This window comes from Hyperolius riggenbachi, chromosome 2 (genome assembly GCF_040937935.1).
Source record: "Hyperolius riggenbachi isolate aHypRig1 chromosome 2, aHypRig1.pri, whole genome shotgun sequence".
NCBI lineage: Eukaryota > Metazoa > Chordata > Amphibia > Anura > Hyperoliidae > Hyperolius > Hyperolius riggenbachi.
The window spans coordinates 286,926,894-286,950,100 of NC_090647.1; the positions used below are offsets into that span (position 1 = coordinate 286,926,894).

At 42.6% G+C, this 23,207-nt stretch overlaps 2 long non-coding RNA genes across 2 annotated transcripts in view; one reads left to right on the forward strand and one right to left on the reverse strand.

Annotated features, from left to right (window-relative positions):
* LOC137544338 (uncharacterized) overlaps nt 1-675 on the reverse strand; it is a 38,411-nt gene extending 37,736 nt beyond the window's left edge. Inside the window, exon 1 of the long non-coding RNA XR_011025820.1 lies at nt 568-675. This is a non-coding gene — a long non-coding RNA (uncharacterized lncRNA). The remainder of the gene's footprint in view (nt 1-567) is intronic.
* The window catches only part of LOC137544339 (uncharacterized), a 43,843-nt gene that overhangs the window by 4,586 nt on the left and 16,050 nt on the right, over nt 1-23,207 (forward strand). The window contains exon 2 of the long non-coding RNA XR_011025821.1: nt 2,318-2,804. This is a non-coding gene — a long non-coding RNA (uncharacterized lncRNA). The remainder of the gene's footprint in view (nt 1-2,317; nt 2,805-23,207) is intronic.

The following is a 23,207-nucleotide window of genomic DNA, read 5'->3' on the forward strand; positions in this document are numbered from 1 at the left end:
GCCAGAGATAACAGCAGCGGCGGCTGCAGAGGGGGCGGGGGCAAGAGGACAGTCCCGCGGCCCAGCTGAAAGCGTCCTGCGGACCACCAGTGGGCCGCGGACCACAGGTTGGGGATCCCTGGTCTAGAGAATTGTATCGCTAATGATCATTAGCAGAGGAGAGAAACATAAATGCAATGCAAGTAGGTAGGTAATCCACACAAATAGATGTGTTAAATGGATAGGACTTACTGCAATTCAGTGACAATAACCGCACAAAATAATCATACATAAAAAGTGCAAATGCTATAATCATACACCAGGAATACAATAAACTGCATAACCTGAAAGTGCAAACAATACATTGTTGTAAACTAAAACAAAATACAACAAGAGGGATGAATAGTGTGAGAATTCTCCAGACAGGAAAGAGTGGAGATAGGGAGTTGTGTGATAAGAGCTGACAGCTATTTCAGGCTCAGCTCAGTGCTGGGACAGGAGAGTGTGGGCACGGAAGGGAGGGGGGGAAGGGTAGTGTCTGCAGCACTGACAGGCAGGAGGTAGCCAGAGGGAGAGATAAAAGAATACCTGCTGGCAATGGCAGTCCGTGGAGGAGGCAGATCAGCTGGACCAAAGACATGTCTGTGCTGGCTGATTCAAATTAGCCGCGCTGTTGCAGCTTTCTCCTCACTGCTGTGCACTTGGGGGGGCGAGGCCTCTTCCAGTAACCAGAGTAACTCTCGTCTCTGGCTGTATTCCCATCTCTGTCTGCTGTAGAGTGGAGGGGTGGAGCCACGCCCACTTGCTGTGTTTTCTCTGTTCAGCCGGACCTTTAAACTAATTGACGGCTGGAGACAGAGAGCGCAGGGAGGCGGACGGTTAAAATAGTCCCTTTCACCTGCCTGAGTCTCTGCATCAGCTTCTGGGGGTGATTTTACTTATTGAAATGGCCCAGCCAGGGCTGCATTAACCACCCTGGCGTTCTGATTAAATCGCCAGGGTGGCTGCGGGAGGGTTTTTTTTAAATAAAAAAAAAACTATTTCATGCAGCCAACTGAAAGTTGGCTGCATGAAAGCCCACTAGAGGGCGCTCCGGAGGCGATCTTCCGATCGCCTCCGGCGCCCAGAATAAACAAGGAAGGCCGCAATGAGCGGCCTTCCTTGTTTTGCTTATATCGTCGCCATAGCGACGAGCGGAGTGACGTCATCGACGTCAGCCGACGTCCTGACGTCAGCCGCCTCCGATCCAGCCCTTAGCGCTGGCCGGAACTTTTTGTTCCGGCTACGCTGGGCTCAGGCGGCTGGGGGGACCCTCTTTCGCCGCTGCTCGCGGCGGATCGCCGCAGAGCGGCGGCGATCAGGCAGCACACGCGGCTGGCAAAGTGCCGGCTGCGTGTGCTGCTTTTTATTTGATGTAAATCGGCCCAGCAGGGCTTGAGCGGCAGCCTCCGGCGGTGTTGGACGAGCTGAGCTCGTCCAGACCGCTCAGGTGGTTAAAGAAAATATTAAAACACAAGTAGCCAGAACAGGCGGCCGAGGCCCTCTTTATGGGCCCCATAGTTATCCCTACGCCACTGGCCCTGGGGCCCACCGGAGATGTGGAGGCGGGGCCTACCGAGCAAAACATTGGCACTTCGCTGGGTCAGTATGATGCTGGAGATAGCTAGAGAACATAAATAGTTCTGCAAACCTCAACTAAATCACAGTTACATTTGCAAATTTCTGCCACCTAATATCATATAAAAAGAGATCTGTATAAGTTTGCTTGGCTACTCACATTGGGTTTTCTGGCTTGTTACTTAAAGAAATCTTGGACACATTCATGTTTACAAGACAGCTGGAGAATTCAAATACAGAGAGAAAACCTGTATTCCTGTATCAAAATACTGATTTGATTTTTTGGAAAAAAGAATCAAGAAAAAAAAACGTAACTTTTTTTTTCCCCTGTAAAAAGCCAGCTTGTTTCTAATGGTGATAACATAATCAAGCTACTGAGCAATTAGACAGACCTCCTCAGCAAATGTGTAAATTATGCTACAGGGTGTAACCACTAAACGGTGTCTGGAAGCAATGACAAAAATCATTTTCCATGTTCTGATCCCAGCAGATTTTCTGTAAAATGCATCTCTAGCATTTGCTAAGCCCCTGGGCACCAGAACATTTCTTAATGTAACATGTTGAGAAATGATTAATTTACACATAGTAATGCAGTGTAATATCGTAAAGCAGTGTGAAAGTGAAGTTCTCAAGTGTTCCAAATTTGTAACACAATATATGCTTTGTAATATTACAATGCTGTGACTAGGCATAAGAGATTTGTATTTCGTTTTATTTTAAGGCCATAAGACGCTCCGGACAATAAGACGCACCCAGGTTTTGTGGACAAAAATCAGGAAAAAAATGTTTTCGCTGATCTCAGCGAGTGCCGTGATTGGCTAGAACGGCAGAGCCTGCTCCCGCCCGCAGGACCATCGGCCCCCACCTGATTGGCTGGCGGCTTCTCATAGGGACATGTGGAGACGGAATCCCGGAGAGAGAGTGAGCAATCCCGCTGGCTGTGCGATGGGCGGCAGGGATCAGCATTTTTGGCCATGACTGGCACAGACAGTGCAGAAAGAGCGAGCCAGCCCTCTGGAGGGGGAAACTTGTTGCAAAAGCGCAGGACAGCCGACCCTGACCCCGGAAACATCAGGCCAAGTGGAAGTATGACGGCAGGGGTCAGCGTGTCTGGCGCTGCAGCGGCCATGATGGACAGCGCACCCACATCGGCCACCGGCATCTGAAGCAGGACTATGGGAGGAGGCCACGTGAAAATTGCAATTAAAGTGAGTGATACGTTGTGGCATTGTGCGGTGGGCGGCAGGGATCAGCTATCTGACCGCAGTGTATGTGTGGGTTCCTGGCGCTGGCCCCAATTGTTACATTTGGACCATAAGATGCAGGTACTTCCCCCCCCCCCCCCAAACACACACTTTTGGGGGAGAAAAAGTGCGTCTTATGGTCCGGAAAATATGGTACTTTTTTACAATAAATGTTCAATTCTAGGCACACATGTTTTTAAAGTTCTGTGTTGGTTACCAGTGCCATATCTTGCTTTAATCAGCTCATTTCCATTTACAATGCAGGTGGCCATGCGTCAGCGTAGCTGTGCGTTGAATATAATTCCCCCAGAGGCGGCACTTGCAATCCCATTTATTTATTTATTATGAATGGGATAGCGGTGCAAATGCAACCATGCACTGCGATTCAGCGGTGAACTGCAGCACATGTATGGAAACATCAAACAGTGCAATCTATGCATCCTCTGATGTCCCTGCGATGGATTTTATGAATTGACCCCACTGTGCTTAAACTCTTCCCACAGTTTGCTGCATGTGAACCTTATTGCATTTTGGGAAATAACAACTTTTTCCAGCTGCCAAGCAAGCAATATCTCCCTATGTACATAAAACTCTCAGTAAATGAAAATTGGAAGAGGAAAGATTTTACAATGGGCAAAAACACTGTCTTAATAATCTATAAGTGAATATTGTAATAAATAAGCAATTTTATTAATTATGTTATTTTCACTACAGTTCCCCTTTAAGCATGAGCATGAAGAATTAAGCATGAGCCCACATGAAAATACCTTCTACTCTTGAGTTGTCACCAGGTGATATTTTCACCTTTTATCATTAAACCACCAGCAAGCAAGAAAACACTCCATATAATATTCCTAGTCATTTTTCAGCTAATTTTTGGTACTTTTTAAATTGAAAAGTGCTGAAAAGGTATTTTAAAGAGAAGATAAAAAAAATCTCTTAGGAGAAAACTCAGGAGAAAAAGTTAATTGCATAAGGGCTTCAAAGTAAAGAAACAATCAAGAGTTTTGCAGAGGGTTGAGTTTGCTATAGGATGTTGTTGAAAAGATACGGCAGACAGTGGCATAGTGGTTAGCGCTCTCGCCTTGCAGCGCTGGGTCCCCGGTTTGAATCCCAGCACTATCTGTACAGAGTTTGTATGTTCTCCCGGGACACTCTGGTTTCCTCCAACATCCAAAAAACATACAGATAAGTTAATTGGCTTCCCTATAAAATCTCCCCTAGACTACGATACAAACACTACACAATACATACATAGATATGGTACATACATAGACGTATGACTAAGGTAGGGATTAGATTGCAAACCCCTCTGAGGGACAGTTAAGTGACAAGACAATATACTCTGCACTGCGCTGCAGAAGATGTCAGCGCTATATAAATACTAAATAATAATAATAATAATAAAAGATGCAGGAACCAAGTCATGCAGGCACCACCAATGTAGTTATAGCTTCTTTTATTGGTTACATCAGATAAAGCAGAGAGTACAACGACAGACCGCTGTTTCAAGCAATCAAGCTCTTTGTCAAGTTGATAAAAACTGCATCCCTGGGTGCTGTTTGCGAACCGAAAATCGGAGGTTCCGGCCATCTCTAGTCAGGATATTTATCTTAAAGCTGAATTATGGTTTTCATTAATACTGTAGCCTCCTTTCCTCTCTTTACTTACTAAAAAGTCAATACTGAGCTGAAATAAAATATGTAGCTAAATACCTTTACTGGCATCAGTGCCAGTGGTCAGGTGACAACATTTAGTCATTGCCTCTTGGCTCAGGGTTGAGGTAAGGCACATGGCCAGGGAAGGTCTGGCATGCAATAGACTGGGTCATGCTTCCTTCCATTAAGCATTGAGAAGGCTGTATTGTTAGATATAGATGCAGTGCTCCTTCCCCAGTGCCAGGAGGGCAAGGGGGATTGTAAGCACTTTGGATCATCACAGTGAAAATTACAGACATGCTCATTTAGCCTAGGATCCCCCTATGTGTGTTCTAATTAATCTTCTGTGCTCAAGTGTGTAAAAACTTCCACAGCAAAACCAGAACACTTGGATCCAACATCTGTCTGTCAAATCATGCAGTCATGATCTAAAAAGGAAGTAAGTGCTTTTGAAAATTAAAAAAGTTCTGAGAAACCTCATAAGTAGATGGTCTAGTCTAAAACCTGTCAGATATGTCATATTTTAGTAACTGTAAGAGACAGTGACATAAAAAAAAATCTGCAATTTACAGCGCATTTGACTGTGGGACAAAATGTACATCTTATATGTATTCAAATACATATATTTTTAATTATCCACAATAGTGATCCTTAGTTGATACTAACCTTTTCTCATCGTCATCCCAATGAAGTCTTCCCAATGCAAGCTGATGTTTGTTGCTGTCAACTTAAAGTCGATATGTGACATGATGAGATAAATGTGTGTATGTAAAGTGCAAAATTTATTGGCATGGAAGTGACAGCTTCTGTCTTGTCGGTACCTTGTCAGGAATATAGGAAACATCGCTGATAATCAAATTACAGTCATAAAAGTTTTTCTGGCAGAATACAACTTTTGAGGGCACAATTATTCTGTGAACTTAAAGTTATTGTCTTTCATATGCATACATTGCACGACTTGACCTCTGTACCTGACTAAAATAAAAATGTAATGTACATTTTCCATGGGCATATTCTAATACAGAACCATACAAATGATCAAACATAAGCAAATGTACTTCATGTCTTCAATTCACTAAGCATCAGGGATGAGCGAGATCGAGAAAGCAAGAGTATCCTGCAGAGTGTGGCAGGTGAGAGCATATGTGAAAATTGTAAAATTGGAGTCTAAAACACAGAATGGTGTATTACCAACCCTGTATTTTTTATACTAAACGTGTCTTAGCGATTTGATACCATTGTACTCTAGTCACTTCATGTGACAGAAAATTCCAGGTCATCTTCATGTTCATGTAAAATTCAGGTTTGTTGTCCTAAAGTGGACCCAAATGAAAAATACAAGATTTCAGAAATAAAATCTGTTTTCTAAATTATAATAATAAATAGCAGCCTTTTTTCAGCTGCATGATGACAAATATAAAATATTTTACATTTATTGGAGGAACCCCTCCCCTTCCTTTCATATTGCCGGGACAGAATCCGGCAAACTGGTGGAGTAGGAGGTGTCTGACAAAGGAGGAATTGCTAATGGCTGCCACCTGTATAACCCTAGTTATGAAAAGAGAAGGGTGAAAAGCATACACTGAAATGCTCATAGGCTTGAAGGAGTGTTTATTTATCTTTGTATGTGTCAGAGTGGTGCAACTAAATATTTTGAATTAAAAAAAAATGTTTGGTTTGGGTCCGCTTTAAATTATTCAAGGCTAAGAACTGATCTTAAATAAGTGGCTATTGTCCCACGTGCAAGTTTTAAATTGGACCTCCTGAAGCACTTTACACATGAACAATTGCTTGCAGGGCAGACCTTGTATGACGCCACCTGAACCACGTGTTTCAGGTGGCATCTTCCAAGGGACACCTATACCTTGCTTCCTATACTGGAGGTACCTATACCTGGCTACCTATACTGGGAGCACCGATACCTGGCTACCTATACTGGAGAACGTATACTTTGCTACCTATACTGGGACACCTATACATTGCTACCTACACTGGGGGCACATATACCTGGATATCTATACTGGGGGCACCTATACCTGGCTACATATACTGGGGCACTTATACCTGGATACCTGTACTGGGACACTTATACTTTGCTACCTATACTGGGACACCTATACATGGCTACGTACACTGGGGGTACATATACCTGCATAAATATATTGGGGCACATATACCTGGATACCTATACTGGGGCATCTATACCTGGCTACATATACTCAGGGCCGGATTTGTACTTTTTACCGCCCTAGGCCCATTACCTCCAGCCGCCCCATGACAACAACGTGGTTAGGATAGGGTTATCGGTCATAGAAAAGGGGGGGAGGTTAGAAATACTAATAGATCAGGTTATTAGGTTTAAGTACTTACAAAAAAAAAAAAAAAAAAGGGCTTAGGAAAGATTAAAAAATAGGGCTTTTGGCAATTTAGGTTGAGGCTAAGAATTTGGGAATAGCATTATGGGAAAAGGATTAAAATTATGTATCAGGTTAAAATGCAGCTGGCCATACAATTATAGATTTCTACCCAATTTTCCAAAGCGATCGGCCCCTTTCTGAAAGGAATCTGTTCAGAAGGAATTGATTCCTACCACACACAGCACATTCATTTTTAATAGATTCCAGCAGGGAATCTATTGAAAACTGATCGAACCCCAACGTTGCACTGTTTGATATAACGCAACGCTATGGCCTATCAATCATCTACCACTCCTGCTCCACCCCCAATTGACCCAGCCGTCCTGTTTGATTGATACTTTAGATACATTTTTGGTCAAAATCAATGAAATATAAAGGAATTGATTTCCATTTGATTTGATCAGAGTGAACGAATCTGCAGGGAATCCAATTAGAAATGTAATGTGTGTGTATGGGGACCTTTGCTGATCACAATACTAAGGTGATTAAAGGACCACTATCGTGAAAAAAGTAGGCATTTACAATCTGACCGGTTTTGGGCCAGTCCATCTCCACATGGAGGATTCTCAGGGTTTTCTTTGTTTTCAACAGTATTTCCTGAACAGCAGTTTAACTGTCAAAATAGTAATCTACCAGCCAACCTCCCTACTCACTTGCACACTATTTTGTCAGTTACACTTTGCAACTGCTGTTCAGGAAATGCTGTTGAAAACATAGAAAACGCTGAGAATCCCCCATGAGGAGATGGACTGGCCATAAACCTGTTGTTCAGTCAGATATTAACTGCCTACTTTTTTCACGATAGCGGTCCTTTAAAGTGCTGCAGAAGATGTTAGCACTATATAAATACATAATAATAATAATGTAGGTCATTAGACTATGACTATGGTAGGATTAGATTGTGAGCTCTTCTGGGGACAGTCAGTGACATGACTATGTACTCTGTACAGTGCTGCAGAAGATGTCAGTGCTATATAAATACATAATAATAATATGGTAGGACATTAGACTATGACTATGGTAGGATTAGATTGTGAGCTCCTCTGGGGACAGTCAGTGACATGACTATGTACTCTGTACAGTGCTGCAGAAGATGTCAGTGCTATATAAATACATAAAAATAATATGGTGGGACATTAGACTAGGACTATGGTAGGATTAGATTGTGAGCTCCTCTGAGGACAGTCAGTGACATGACTATGTACTCTGTACAGTGCTGCAGAAGATGTCAGTGCTATATAAATACATAATAATAATATAGTAGGACATTAGACTATGACTATGGTAGGATTAGATTGTGAGCTCCTCTGAGGACAGTCAGTGACATGACTATGTACTCTGTAATGTGCTGCAGGAGATGTCAGTGCTATATAAATACATAATAATAATATGGTAGGATATTAGACTATGACTATGGTGGGATTAGATTGTGAGCTCCTCTGAGGACAGTCAGTGACATGACTATGTACTCTGTACAGTGCTGCAGAAGATGTCAGTGCTATATAAATACATAATAATAATATGGTAGGACATTAGACTATGACTATGGTAGGATTAGATTGTGAGCTCCTCTGAGGACAGTCAGTGACATGATTATGTACTCTGTAATGTGCTGCAGGAGATGTCAGTGCTATATAAATACATAATAATAATATGGTAGGACATTAGACTATGACTATGGTAGGATTAGAGTGTGAGCTCCTCTGGGGACAGTCAGTGACATGACTATGTACTCTGTAATGTGCTGCAGGAGATGTCAGTGCTATATAAATACATAATAATAATACGGTAGGACATTAGACTATGACTATGGTAGGATTAGAGTGTGAGCTCCTCTGAGGACAGTCAGTGACAGGACTATGTACTCTGTAATGTGCTGCAGGAGATGTCAGTGCTATATAAACACATAATAATATGGTAGGACATTAGACTATGACTATGGTAGGATTAGAGTGTGAGCTCCTCTGGGGACAGTCAGTGACATGACTATGTACTCTGTAATGTGCTGCAGGAGATGTCAGTGCTATATAAATACATAATAATAATATGGTAGGACATTAGGCTATGACTATGGTAGGATTAGAGTGTGAGCTCCTCTGGGGACAGTCAGTGACATGACTATGTACTCTGTAATGTGCTGCAGGAGATGTCAGTGCTATATAAATACATAATAATAATACGGTAGGACATTAGACTATGACTATGGTAGGATTAGAGTGTGAGCTCCTCTGAGGACAATCAGTGACATGCCTATGTACTCTGTAATGTGCTGCAGGAGATGACAGTGCTATATAAATACATAATAATATGGTAGGACATTAGACTATGACTATGGTAGGATTAGATTGTGAGCTCCTCTGAGGACAGTCAGTGACATGACTATGTACTCTGTAATGTGCTGCAGGAGATGTCAGTGCTATATAAATACATAATAATAATATGGTAGGATATTAGACTATGACTATGGTAGGATTAGAGTGTGAGCTCCTCTGAGGACAGTCAGTGACATGACTATGTACTCTGTAATGTGCTGCAGAAGATGTCAGTGCTATATAAATACATAATAATAATATGGTAGGTCATTAGACTGACTATGGTAGGATTAGATTGTGAGCTCCTCTGAGGACAGTCAGTGACATGACTATGCACTCTGTAATGTGCTGCAGGAGATGCCAGTGCTATATAAATACATAATAATAATAATGTAGGACATTAGACTACGACTATGGTAGGATTATATGTATGCCACTTCCCCACCTGCAGCGTGACGTCCCTCTCCCTCCCAGCATGACAACAGAATGCAGGCCCAGTGCACACTGGGTGGATCCGCCGGCCGCATCCGCTTGAAAATTCGCATGGCTAATGTATCTCTATGGGATGGTGCACACCGGCGGTTTGAGGTTTTTAGCAAGCCGCAAACGTGCCTCCTGCTGCACGCTTGCGGTATGCTTAAAACCTCAAACCGCCGGTGTGCACCAGCCCATAGAGATACATTAGCCACGCGGATGCTGATGCGGATGCGGCCGGCGGATCACATACAAAATCCGCTCGGTGTGCACCCAAAACCGCTAGCGTTTTGACGATCTACTAGTGGTTTTGGTGTGCACTGGGCCTCACACAGCTGAGACACATCTGTACAGTCCAGCATTGTCACCCAAGGGGATTGGATCTTTATCCCGGACAAGTGACATCAGTCGCAGGTGTGTACGCACCTTAACAACGACCCATAAGTACTAAGAGCGGTACAAACTAATCAGGCAGGTTCAATTAGATAAAAACAAGTGTAATACATTTGTAGTCAACTTTCAAAAGTGCTATTAACCATATAATGTAGCTGCAGGGAGAAAGTGCTGGTGCTCAAACATAGATCTAATTAGGTTGATTCATGACGTTAGTGCACTAAGCCGCATGGGTTAAACCGGTGAGCGCACGCTATCAGCGTAGCGAGCGCTCTTGGCTGCTTCTTTGAAGTACAGTGCGATGGTATGTAGCACCACCGTCATACTTTACTAGTGCGGCCGCTGCTACATTAAATGTAACAGCAGCTGCGTTAGTAAAGTATGACGGTGGTGCTACATACCATCGCACTGTACTTCAAAGAAGCAGCCAAGAGCGCTCGCTACGCTGATTACGTGCGCTCACCGGTTTAACCCATGTGGCTTAGCGCACTAACATGTCATGAATTAACCTCCAATATCCTTTAAAAAATAGGGTGAACCAGTGATCTCAGAAGACTAAAAGTGCAATAAAAAAAGGAGCAAGTGTGGATAGCTGTGCTAGGGCAATGGAAAGACAAATGACTGTGGGGGGAGGAGAAGGGAAACAAATGATAAAATGAATGACGGTGGTATGGAGAGAAGAGATGGAAGCCAGGCTACAGGACAGAGGGGACCACCAGGCAGCCCTGTTTTTAGTCAGACTCCTGGGAAGGAAGAAGGAGGGGGAGAGAGAGGGATCCCAGCTGGTCACTCATTCCCCAGAATCAGGCAGGCACATCGTGATTCTAGTCTAGTGTCCTGCAGACACTTCGACTCCCTCCCTTCCCTCTCACAGCTAGCGCTGCCACCATGCACAGATACCTGTATGCTGTGCTGAGAGTAGCCGCCCGTCTTCTTCCTGAATCTGAATCTCGCGGCTTGGCTTCTCTGCTCAGCCCCTCCTCCCTCAGTGTCAGAGTGGAGAGGAAAGGAGGGGAGGGGCGCTTTCCTCTGTGCAGTTCGTAGCAGAGACAGGGGACAGCTGATCTGCAGCCTTGTGTACAGTGTGCGACAGCCGCCCCAGCTCTCCTGTCGGCTGGTTTCCGCCCTAGGAACCGGCCTAGGTGGCCTGTGCGGAAATCCGGCCCTGCATATACTGGGGCACTTATACTTGACTACCTATACTGGGGGGCACGATACCTGGCTACCTATACTGGGGCACCTATACTTTGCTACCTATACTGGGGGCACCTATACTTGGCTACCCCATTCCAAAAACATACAGATAAGTTAATTGGTTTCCCCCAATACCTACACTGGGGGCACCTGTACCTGGCTACCTATACTGGGGCACCTGTACCTGGCTACCTATACTGGAGGCACCTATACCTGGCTACCTATACTGGAGGCACCTATACCTGGCTACCTATACTGGGAGCACCTATACCTGGATACCTATACTGGTGTAGAATCTGGGCACCAACCAGCGAAATCCAAATTTGGTCACCTTTATTCCATCTTTAATTCAACTGACATAAAGTGTACATAGAAAAACCGAACAGATGTTTCACGGGTTATACCTGCTTCATCATGATAGAGTGGGTAAAACTTGTGAAATGGTTGTTAGGTTTTTGTATGTACACTTTATGTCAGTTGGATTAAAAGATGGAATAAAATTTGGATTTCGCTGGTTGGTGCCCAGATTCTTTTACACTTTTTGGACACTTGGAAGCTAATGTTACCTAGAAATAAATTCTGAATGTCAGCTTTAAAAATAACAATCAACCTTGGCATTTTATTGCCATTATAAATTCAATGCATTTAACCTGTACTCTCATGCAAATTCCCTCCATAAATGCTAGAATCGCAACTAAATAACAGCAAGGGGGGTAAATTATCCAGTACGTCACTTAACATTTATAACAGATAAATACAATCATTTTAAATGAAAACGGGGTTAAGTGGCCTAACTCAAAATTATTTTTAATGCACTTTAAAAACACTTTCACGGCTTTGGACCTGTTTACTTCTTAGAGGATTGGGCGAGATGTGGAATTTGCATGATTTGATTCTGACATATAAAATAACATACATTTCATGGCAACATTAAAAGCCTAGAATGAAAAGATGGTATGATAATTACGATGCCACAAAACTCATCTTCCAGCTGTTCGAAACGTGTTTTCTCGATTCCATATATATCTCTCCGTAAAACTCGCTATTGTTCTGCGTAGCGACAGTAAAGAATTAATATTGCTTGTTCTCTGTGTGGCTTAGTTGGCCTGAATACAATGGCTCTAAGAAATGGGATTGTGCCCCTTTATCTGCTAGAGGAACAGCAATTTGAGTAGCATTTCAATTAATTTTCTGCAGTGGATTGATTAAAATTGATTAGCAGGAGAAGGCCAAATATGTTGAAAATTTCTCAGCTAATCATGTTAATTCAATCCGGTCCCAGCAGGGAAGACAATGTGCTCGCCCTGAACAAGCTCAGGTAGCAAAGAGCACCGCATACGTGAGCCTGCTAGATAAGGCGGTGGGGGGTCTATAATTTAGTATCTTGTGTCAATAAGATGTGTGTCTTCTCTTGCTGTATTTTGTCATTGTAAAGAAGCTTTGGCGACCTAAATAGATCATGCTGTTTCAAGTAAATACACAAGGCGCACAATCCATTAACTCAGCCTGCTGCCAGGGCCGAGAGAAATAGTCCTTCTACTATACAATGGGTGTGCATGCAGGCTGTATTTATGATCTTCACACTGAATCACTTGCTGTACCATTTACTGGGGTTCAAAATAAAAAAAAGAAAAACCTTTAACCGTCAGGATTGTCACTGCTTCCTTATTGATTGGTGAGGATTGACCAAATCACTGATTTCACGTTGTTACCCGTTAATCATCTATATCCCGTGTAATTTTATCCAATTTGCCTGCTGGGAATTATTGCATGATTACAGATCAGTAAGTTAGGGTGCATACACACATCAGACCATAGTCTTTGGAAAGTGAAAGATCACAGACCAATCTTACCACCCTTCATGTAGTATGAGAGCATTTCTACACAGCCTGTTCTATGGTGCTGAACCCCCCCATCAGAAAAAATCTTTGCAAGATGCTGCTCACAAACATGCTGATCAGACACAAAAGATCAGTATCTGCAAAAGATCTGTTCCTGGCAAAGATCCGTTCCTGCAAATTGCATTCATAGTCTATGGGACAAGCGGCATGGCGGCTATCTCCGCGTATAGGCCGGCGGCCTCTGCCACGCAGTTACATGCAGCTGCTCTGCCTGGTCCTTCTATTGCACATAGATTGAGGGCTATGCGCGCGCGCACCAGGCGACAGGACCTTTATACAAATAGAAGGGGAGTAAGCTGATCTGCCTAGTCAGCTGACTCCAACGGTACTTTGGATTGTCTGAGTGATGGGGGAGGCGCTGCGGGGCATCTCTATATATATAGTACTAGTATGTCAGTTGCTCCGTGTCTGCTGTTGCGAATGCTATCGTGTGAGCGCTCAGACCCTAGTCAGATCCCAAAGTGTGCTAGAACCGGCTGGAGCTGGGTATCCACACTTAGCCAGATTCTGTTGATAGCTTAAAGTACTAATTGCATTGTATTATCTGTTATGACCTTCTGCTTCCTTTGACTATTCTCCTGCTTAGTGATTCTGTACTTCTGCCCATCTGATTCGTGTTGCCAAACTCTGCCTAAACTTGACACTGAATCAGCCTTCTGTCTTTGTACTGTATCTGTCCGTACATTGCCTACTCTGCTTGTCTGACCTTCCTGTCCTCACCAGTGGGCCTAGTCACTGGTGAGGGATCTGTACTAGCCTTCACCTACTCCTCAGGTAAAGCTCAGCTGCAGCACTGTCTGTAACACCTGCTCCTCAGGTGTCCGCTAGCTGCAGTATAATATTAATCACCTGCTCCTCAGGTGATCAGCCTTTGCAGCACAGTCAGTGGTCCCTGCTCCTCAGGTGTCCACTGGCTGCAGTATAGTCTTAATCACCTGCTCCTCAGGTGATCATCCTTGCAGCACTGTCAGTGGTCCCTGCTCCTCAGGTGATCATTGGCTTCAGTACAGTCTGAATCACCTGCTCTTCAGGTGATCATTGACTGCAGTACTGTCTGAATCACCCGCTCCTCAAGAGATCTCCTATTACTCATTACTGTTGCACCAAACACTATTCCACATTGGTTGTCCTGTGTCTGGCTATACTAGCATTATTGGTGATTCTGCAGATCATCACATAATCAGGTATAGCATGTGTATTATTGGTGATACTGCAGATCACCAATAATCAGAAAATCTGTTTTGCTGACACCAATCGTTACAGGGTGCTGCTGGGGATAGGTGGGAGATGTCACTGTGGGTAGGTGGGAGAAGTCACTGTGGGTGGTACTGGTGGTGGGTGGGAGATGACCTTGTGGGTGCTGCTGGGAGTGCAGGGAGACATCAGTGTGAGTGCTGCTGAGGGTGGGTGTCATATGTCATTTTGAATGGTGTATTTATGTTTTTACATTGCTTTGACATCTTCTGCAACACTTTAAAGAGTACATAGTCATGTCACTAACTTTCCTCAGAGCATTTCACAATCTAATCCTATCATAGTCATTGTCTAATGTCCTACCATAGTATTAATATAGCACTGACATCTTGTGCAGCACTTTATAGAGTACATAGCCATATCTGAGACTTTACTCTCATAGTATAAACCTGACCATATACCAATTGATCCCTATCTGACTGTAATTCACAAATGTATAATTATCAATTCATTTATTACACAGAACACGAGGCTCAATTTATTTTAGCAGAAATCCATCAAACATCAATGAAACCAGAAAAAGCGTACTGCGCAATGTGGTGCAGCTCTGCAGGTCATTGCCCTGCATCTCTTTCTCACTAAGATTTATTATCCAAAATGTACAATCAGACTTCTGGACAATAAAATGCTTAGAATATGTAGAAAAAGAAGTTAAATTAATATGTTGGAGCAAGCGATGAGTGGCAGATTTGGACAAAGTGATCAAATTGGCCAGGGATTCAACAGAAAAATTAATATGTATGTGGCAAGCCTAATCCTCAATATAGTCTTGGGGCGCATATACACATCCAATTTTGATTGGCCTCCATGTAGTATCAGAGCTTACCTACACAATCTAGTCGTAGTATTAAAAATCTGTTGGCCCTTACTTTACAGAGAGGTGGTAAAATTGGTCAGTGTTTGGCTAATTAAAATTGTATTTGTGTACCAGGCTTTAGTTTAACTTCCTAGGCAGTTATCATGAGTTATGCTTGGGATGGAATAGCAAGCCAGGAGCGGTAACCCCGAGCGTGACTCGTGGTAGTTACCAGGAGCCGTGTGCAGAGCAGTGGGCATTTTAACTCCCCTCCTCTGGGATCCAGACACCAGCAGTCATTTTCTTTCCTGTCCTCGGGGTCTCTCCATCCCTCGGAAGTGGTCGGCGTCTGTCATCATGACTACAGACGAAGATCTCACTACAAGGTTACGATACCCAGAGGATGGAGGGAGAACTGCAGCGCTGGATCCCAGGGAGTAGAGATGTCCCGAACGGTTCGCCGGAGAAAGGTCCCCGGCGAACTTCGGTGGTTCGCGTTCGCCTGCCAAAGGCGAACTTTCCCGGAAGTTCAATTCACCCCATAATGCTCTATTGAGCAAAACTTTGACCCTCTACATCACAGTCAGCAGCCACATTGTTGCCAATCAGACTGCACTCACTCTTGGAGCCATACCAACCCTTATACAAGGCAAGGTCCTTGTGCCATTTGACTCACTCATCTGCCTACATTAATTAGTTAAGGGACAGCTGCTACACACACTCTGCTAGGGAGAGTTTAATTAGCCTCTTGTAGGCTTCTACCTCCTCCATTCTACCTATTCCCTCCTCCCTCCTACTGGAGGGAGGGGGGTCTCATTTGCCAGGGAATTACAGTATTTCAAAGGCCAGCTTAAATACCGTGGCTGGAAATTGAACCTAGGTCTCAGTGTATGGTAGGTAACTAACATATCCATTATACCACCAACACTACTAGCTGAAGCTAGCCTAGCATGTACCATTTATGCTCAATCCAAAAGAAAAATTAGACAAGACAAATAACATTTATATCACACTTTTCTCCTGGCAGACTCAAAGCACCAGATCTGCAGCCACTAGATCACACTCTATAGGCAGTAGCAGTGTTAGGAAGACTTGCCTAAGGTCTCCTACTGAATAGGTGCTGGCGTACTGAACAGACAGAGCCAAGATTCAAACCCTGGTCTCCTGTGTCAGAGGCAGAGCCCTTAACCATTACACCATCCAGCCACTACTTAAGGATTTGTAGCCAGGCATGGCCTTGCCTTTTGTGTTCAACAGTTGTCAAGAGAAAAATTAGACAAGACAAATAACATTTATATCGCGTTTTTCTCCTGGCAGACTCAAAGCGCCAGAGCTGCAGCCACTAGGGCACGCTCTATAGGCAGTAGCAGTGTCGGGCGTTTTGTCAATGTTTGTATAACTTGTTTAAAAATAAATATAAAATCAAAAATGTAAATGTAATGCTCCTGGGAAAATAGGAGGAGCTAAAATACAAACATACGCCTAACTGTGTGAGCTTGTTTTCCGAGGTTTTACAGTACTGGTTTAAACATGCAAATAAATGTGGACCAATTTATAAAAATATCAATTTAATATCGAATAAATATTACAATATCAAAACAATATAATATTGCACTTTTGATATAAAACAAAACTCATAAGGTCATTCTTATAATAAGCAATGAGCTGGATAATAATTTCAGTAAAACATCAAAATGTTATTATACTTATTCACCAATACAAAAGGCTTAAACCATTTAGCAGTCAACTCAAATACAGTGCAGAGTTATGACTCATCAAATATGGCCGTCGGCCCTGTTACTCAATTTACCACAGGGTCTCTGGAGACAAAATGGATGAATTGAACGACAACAAGATGGCTGTTATCAAAATCAAAATGGCTGCTATCAAAAACAAAATGGTGGCTATCAAAAACAAAATGGTGGCTATCAAAAATCAAAATTGCGCAGTCCAAAATCAAAAATGCGCTATCCAAAATAAACTGGCTGATGTCAGCTATACCATTCAATATAACAAATTTAGGATGACTCAGTGGATCTGACGACTGGGCGTTGCCCCACAATCGCTATGCAATCAACTATAAATGACAGGAATTTTCCCACTGTCTATACTTTAACCTCCGCTGGCCTGTGATACTACACAGAGCAAGCGGGTAAAATACATATAATTTTGGAATAAGATATCTATTGAGTCGTCCTAAATTTGGCTAGGTGTGGCTTGCACATGCTGCGGCAAAGTATCAAAATATCTAGAGGAGGTAGCTTGAAAGGTCTAGCTTTTATCCAAAAAGAAAAATAAGTTATGGATTTCACAGTCAGCGATTCTTGAACGATTGATTGTGTCAATCTAAAGAAAAATATACCCACTGAATGGGTTTTATCAAATATGCGGAATGAGTAATTCCTGTGCACTGGAAGAACGCACTCCCTTTGGCTATAAATGACTATAAACTTAAGAAAGACAATGGTCAATAAATCAAACGTTCAGATATTTGTGCTGTGATAAGCCATATGCTTAAAAAGAAAAATCAGAACTGGTTTCAAATATAGTCACCAAGATGGCCTCTGGGCGTGTTCCTTTTAGGCGTGGCTGTGTTCAGATGGCATGAATCCTCTATGTCCTGGTCTGCTCAGATCTCCTCATGGTCTGATCCTCCTCATTGAATGACCCCTCTCATCTTATTCCCCTCACTACCTATGGTCCTGCCCAGGAGATTAAATCTTCTAGCCTATCACTGGGCAGTGGGAGTGATCAATGGGAGCTTTCTGTGACTAATCTTTAACCCAAGTGTAATACTGGCTTTCACCCTTTGTAGGTGCTGTTGGCTAACTAATCACAGACTTACTGGGATATTTGGCAAACTAAAAACAAAAATCATGTTTTATTATAACCCAACAGTGAATAAATCAATGTTATAAACATTTCATATCTTATGGATAGCTGATCTGGATGGGATCACTGGTTATTATTCAGGATACAGTGACCTTTTCTACCATATTTAAGATAGATTGGATTTGATCCAAAAATCATTGGCATGCTTAAAACCACCATGGATCTCTCATTATAACACATTGTTTTTGTTAGCATGGTTTTATATCTCTAACATTATTGTTTAATATACAACACTGGTAACCATATAACATTTCTATACCATTCTGGATATATTCATTCAGGGAATCTTTATATTAACACGTATACATTTTCAATAACATTTTCATATTGTTACTGGTTTGCCCAGCTATAAGAAAAATAAAGGTATTTCCTAAGCCTTGTGTTTGTGTCTGGACTTTGGAAACACATACATTGTGCAAGGAAAACAACCTCCATCCAAGGCTTCTATGCATTAAATACAGCCAGGTCTGAGCCATTGTTTACAAAAACTGGTTGATTTACCGACAAAAGCTAGTTAAGGCCTGGTCTGTCTCTTTCATTGTTCTAAGACTCCTCTTGTTTGCTGTCTTGTCAAGTGTTTTGGCCATGCAAGATAACTGTGTTACCTATTGCAAATAGCACCTCAGCTGACTGCCTGTTGTTCAACATCTGACCTTCCTTTAGAGACACATACAAGTCATCTTTGTAGGGCAATATTATATCGCCATATTAAAATAATCTATACATTTCTAAATAATCAATGCACCTATATTAATCTATAATAACCCTGATCATCAGAAAGTCTTTGTCTCCTATAACCTAAGGGAAGGAAATTATTAGGTTTTATTCCTATTTGATCATACACAATTCAGTTTATCGGAAAAACGATATTCCGCCATATGGAAATCTCGACACATCCCCCTTTTCTTTTGGAATGTTCCAGGGTGTGACCATTTCAAAAGGACAACAAGGATTATTAAACGTTTTACGTTTTCTTCATTCCTGTGGGAACGCGTTGCGAACGAAGCTTTATATTTTGTATTTGTAATCCAAGTATGAAAGGGAAATGGACTTTAAACATTGTCTTCATCACATTGAAGTTCATGTTTCACGCTTCAAGAAAAATAAACTTGGCAAATGATACTCCGGATGTAAACAAACAGGTTTCCTCTTGTTGCAAAGGTAGCAAACAGCGATTGTAAAAGCGATGAACTGCTTTGGTCTTCGGCTTAAACAAAAGGATTTTCCGGATCTGCTTCAAGATTTGAACAACTCACTCCTGTGAGTATCTGGCGTGCAACAGGTATCAGACTTGCATCTCCATCAAATGGACCTCGGATACATCAGCTCGTCATTCAACGACACATCGCGGGTTTAGGCTCATCTGGACCCTCTAGGATAGGAACATCTATCTGGTCATGATGAACTCCGCTGTATCCGGTAACATCACGGATGCTGGATCTGGCACCACACTTGGCTCGGCACTCTTCCCCAAGATTAGGACTGCGTAAAGGATGACAATCATCAGGTGGGGCATCTTTGCGCCGGATTGGAATCTTTGTGTCTATATGGATTCTAGTAGAGATTAACACATCGTTAGGTATACCTGTCAGGAGAAAAATAATTTGTTAGGACACATTTCAAGATTGCTCAATTCTCCGTAGCTGTGAGCTAGGGTGACATATACGCAACTGATTAATATGCACCCATTTTTCAACAAAGTCATCCCCCTTAGGGATCTTAACCTTATACACCACAGGAGACAACTTATCGGTGATTGGATATGGACCTTTCCATGAAGGGAGGAACTTCTTTTCCTTTACCTGGTCTCTGGCAAAATTATACAGATACACCTTATCGTCAACCTGATACTCCTTTTGGGTGGTTTTGAGGTCATAGTACGTTTTCGCACTGACTGCGGCTTTCTCGATGTTTCTTTGAGCAAATGCGAAGGCATGCTGGAGGTGTCTGCGTAAGTTCTCCACGTATTGATGTGCAGTAGTTGCATTCATCAAGTTGTGATCTGTGGTTTTGTAAAGCAAATGCTGGGGTAACACCATCTTTCTACCTGTGAGCATCTCAAATGGAGAAAGTTTGGTTGCTGCGCTTGGAGTAGCTCTAATAGCCATGAGAACTAGTGGCAGCTTGACGTCCCAGTCTTTACCTGATTCGCTAACAAATTTTTTCAGGATATTTACAATGGATTGATTGTAACGCTCCACTCCACCACTAGAGGCTGGTCGGTAAGCTATGTGTAGCTTCCGTTTTACCCCTAGGATTTCCCACATTTTGGTCATTACTTCACTGGTGAAGTGACTTCCGCGATCGGATTCGATGCGCTGTGGAAGACCAAATCGGGAAAATATGTGGTTAATGAGCAGTGATGCGCACACACTGGAACTGCATGTTTTACTTGGTAGACATTCTACCCATTTAGTGAACAGGCATGTTATGGTTAACATATACCGGTTTCCTTTTGAGGACGTTGTTACTGGACCAATAAAATCGATCTGGATGTCTGACCATGGCATAGCTATGCCTCTTTTCATCAGCGGTGCCCTGTGAGTGGGACCTTGTGGCTGGAATTGAGGGCATACCAAGCACCCTTGACAATATGTCCTGACATCCTGTAACATGTGTGGCCAGTAAGCGTAGTCTCTTAATAACTCATACGTTATTTTCTCTCCTCGATGACCAGCTGTTGGGGCATCGTGAGCATGTTGTAACATTAAACCCCGATATGCTGCGGGTACTACCCACTGCGTAATACCATTTTTCGAGGTTCGTATCAGCAATCCATCCTGTAATGAAAATTGTGACACACCTTTCATCAGAATACGTAATTCTTCGTTGTCACTGCAGTCTTCCACGGTGATGGGATAATCATGTGGACTTCCAATATGTTTATAAAACAAACCAATAACAGGATCCCCCTTTTGGCTCGCAATGAGATCCTCATTAGGAGAATCTTGACTCCACATTGCTATACTGGGTTGAGACTCCTTTTGGGCCTGCCCCCTAGTGGTGACATTTACTTCGATAGTTCCCATGAGGTCATTGATATCGAAGATTTCACCATCAATGGCTGCTTTCTTAGCGAGGGAATCTGCTAGATCGTTCCCATCTTTATCAGCGCCAGGGTGTTTCGAATGACCCCTTACCTTTTTCCAATAAATGGTAAGGTCGTGGGTATTAACCAGTTCATCAATTTTACAAAACAATTTACCATGTTTGACTGGCTTTTTGTTACTCCTTGTCATGCTAGTCCTTTTCCAACTGGGAAAATATTCCACAAAACTGTTCCGAACATACTCAGAATCTGTTATCAAAACAAACTCCTTAAGATCATGTTCGATAGCCATTTGTATAGCTTTATACACGGCAGCAAGTTCTGCGACCTGGCTACTTTTGGGACCAATTTTGTATCCCGCAGATATCTCCGGGAATATGTTATTCCATACGATACCGATACCTGCAACCAGCATCTTTTCATCTCCTTCTGTGTGAAAAGAACAGCCGTCAACATATGCACATGGTAGTGATTTGCAGTACTCCTCTTCATAGGATTTATATGGAGATAGAGATTGCTCTTCCAGAAAATCGTTTTCTGGTGGCTCATCTTTATGTTCCACATGAGTGCAATCATGGAGTTCAGCTAATCCTTGAGCAACTGGATTTTTAGTATCCTGTTTATATTTGATTTCCAGTGGCCATCCCATTAGGGACATTGTCCATGCCGTTATCCTACTGTTTGACAGGTTACCTTCTTTTATTTGGTTACTTTGCAAATATTGTAGTGATTGGTGTGCAGTTTCTACAATGATCTTTTCACCTTGAATAAAACTTCTGAAATATTGCAATGCCCACACAGTTGCTAATAATGCCTTCTCGCAATTATTAAATTTGATTTCAACTGGTGATAATGATTTGCTGGCATAAGCAATTATTTTATTCAGTCTTTCTTGCTTTTGGAAAAGAACTGCACTTACACTCTTGTCGGTAAAACCTGTTTCAACATAGAAGGGTTTACCACCTTCTGGATAAGCAAGGCATGGGGCCTGTATGAGTTTTGTTTTAAGCTCAGATACAGCTTGTTCATGGCACTCATTCCATTCCCATTGTACTCCTTTCTTTAGCAGCTGCAATAGCGGCTTTGTAATCTCAGCATAGTTATCTATGAACTTGCGAGAATAATTCATCATCCCCAGGAATGATCTCAGTTCCTTGAGATTTGTAGGGGACCTCGTATTTTTGATTGCTTCCACTTTCTTTTTCTGTGGATTAATTCCTTCGGCAGTAATTTCATGTCCTAGGAAATTTACCTTAGATCGGCACCATTGAGCTTTCTGTAGGGAAAGTTTAACACCTGCTTCTCTTAGTTGATTTAATACATATCTCAACTCTGAAATATGTTCCTCAAAGATTGTACTTTTGATAAGGATATCATCGACATAAGTTAGGGTACCTCGTTCTGCTGCATCAGGCATTGCTTTGTGCATAAACACAGCAAATTCGTGGCCTGCGTTGATGTATCCGAAAGGCGTCCGGGTCCACGCAAATTGTCTATTACCGAATGTGAAGGCTAGTTTGTATTGATCCCTTTCATCCACTTTAATTGTCCAATATCCTTGTGCGCAGTCAAGGGCTGTGAATATTTTAGATCCCTGGATTTGCGCCAAGCATTGGTCAATGTATGGTACAGGCCAACCCGACATGTAGACACGTTTGTTTAACTGTCTCAAGTCTGAGCATAAACGGAACTGACCATTCGGTTTAAGAACTCCGAGTACTGGATGATTGAAGGAACTGTGTACTGGTCGGATAATACCTTTCTTTTCCAGGTTCTTAACAATTTCCGATAATGATTCATAGGCTGCTAGCGGAAGTCGATATTGTTTGATAAACACAGGGGGTGCATCTGGATCAGTCAGGATTCTCGTAACATGCAGGTTAGTTTCCCCACAGTCATAAGAGTCCTTGGCAAACATGTCCTGGAAATCCCAGAATAGTTGCCTTAGCTGTTGTCGTTCTGATTCATTAGAACATCCATCAGCTATAGAGAGCTGTTCTTCCACCCGTTCCTGAAATTCTGGGAAA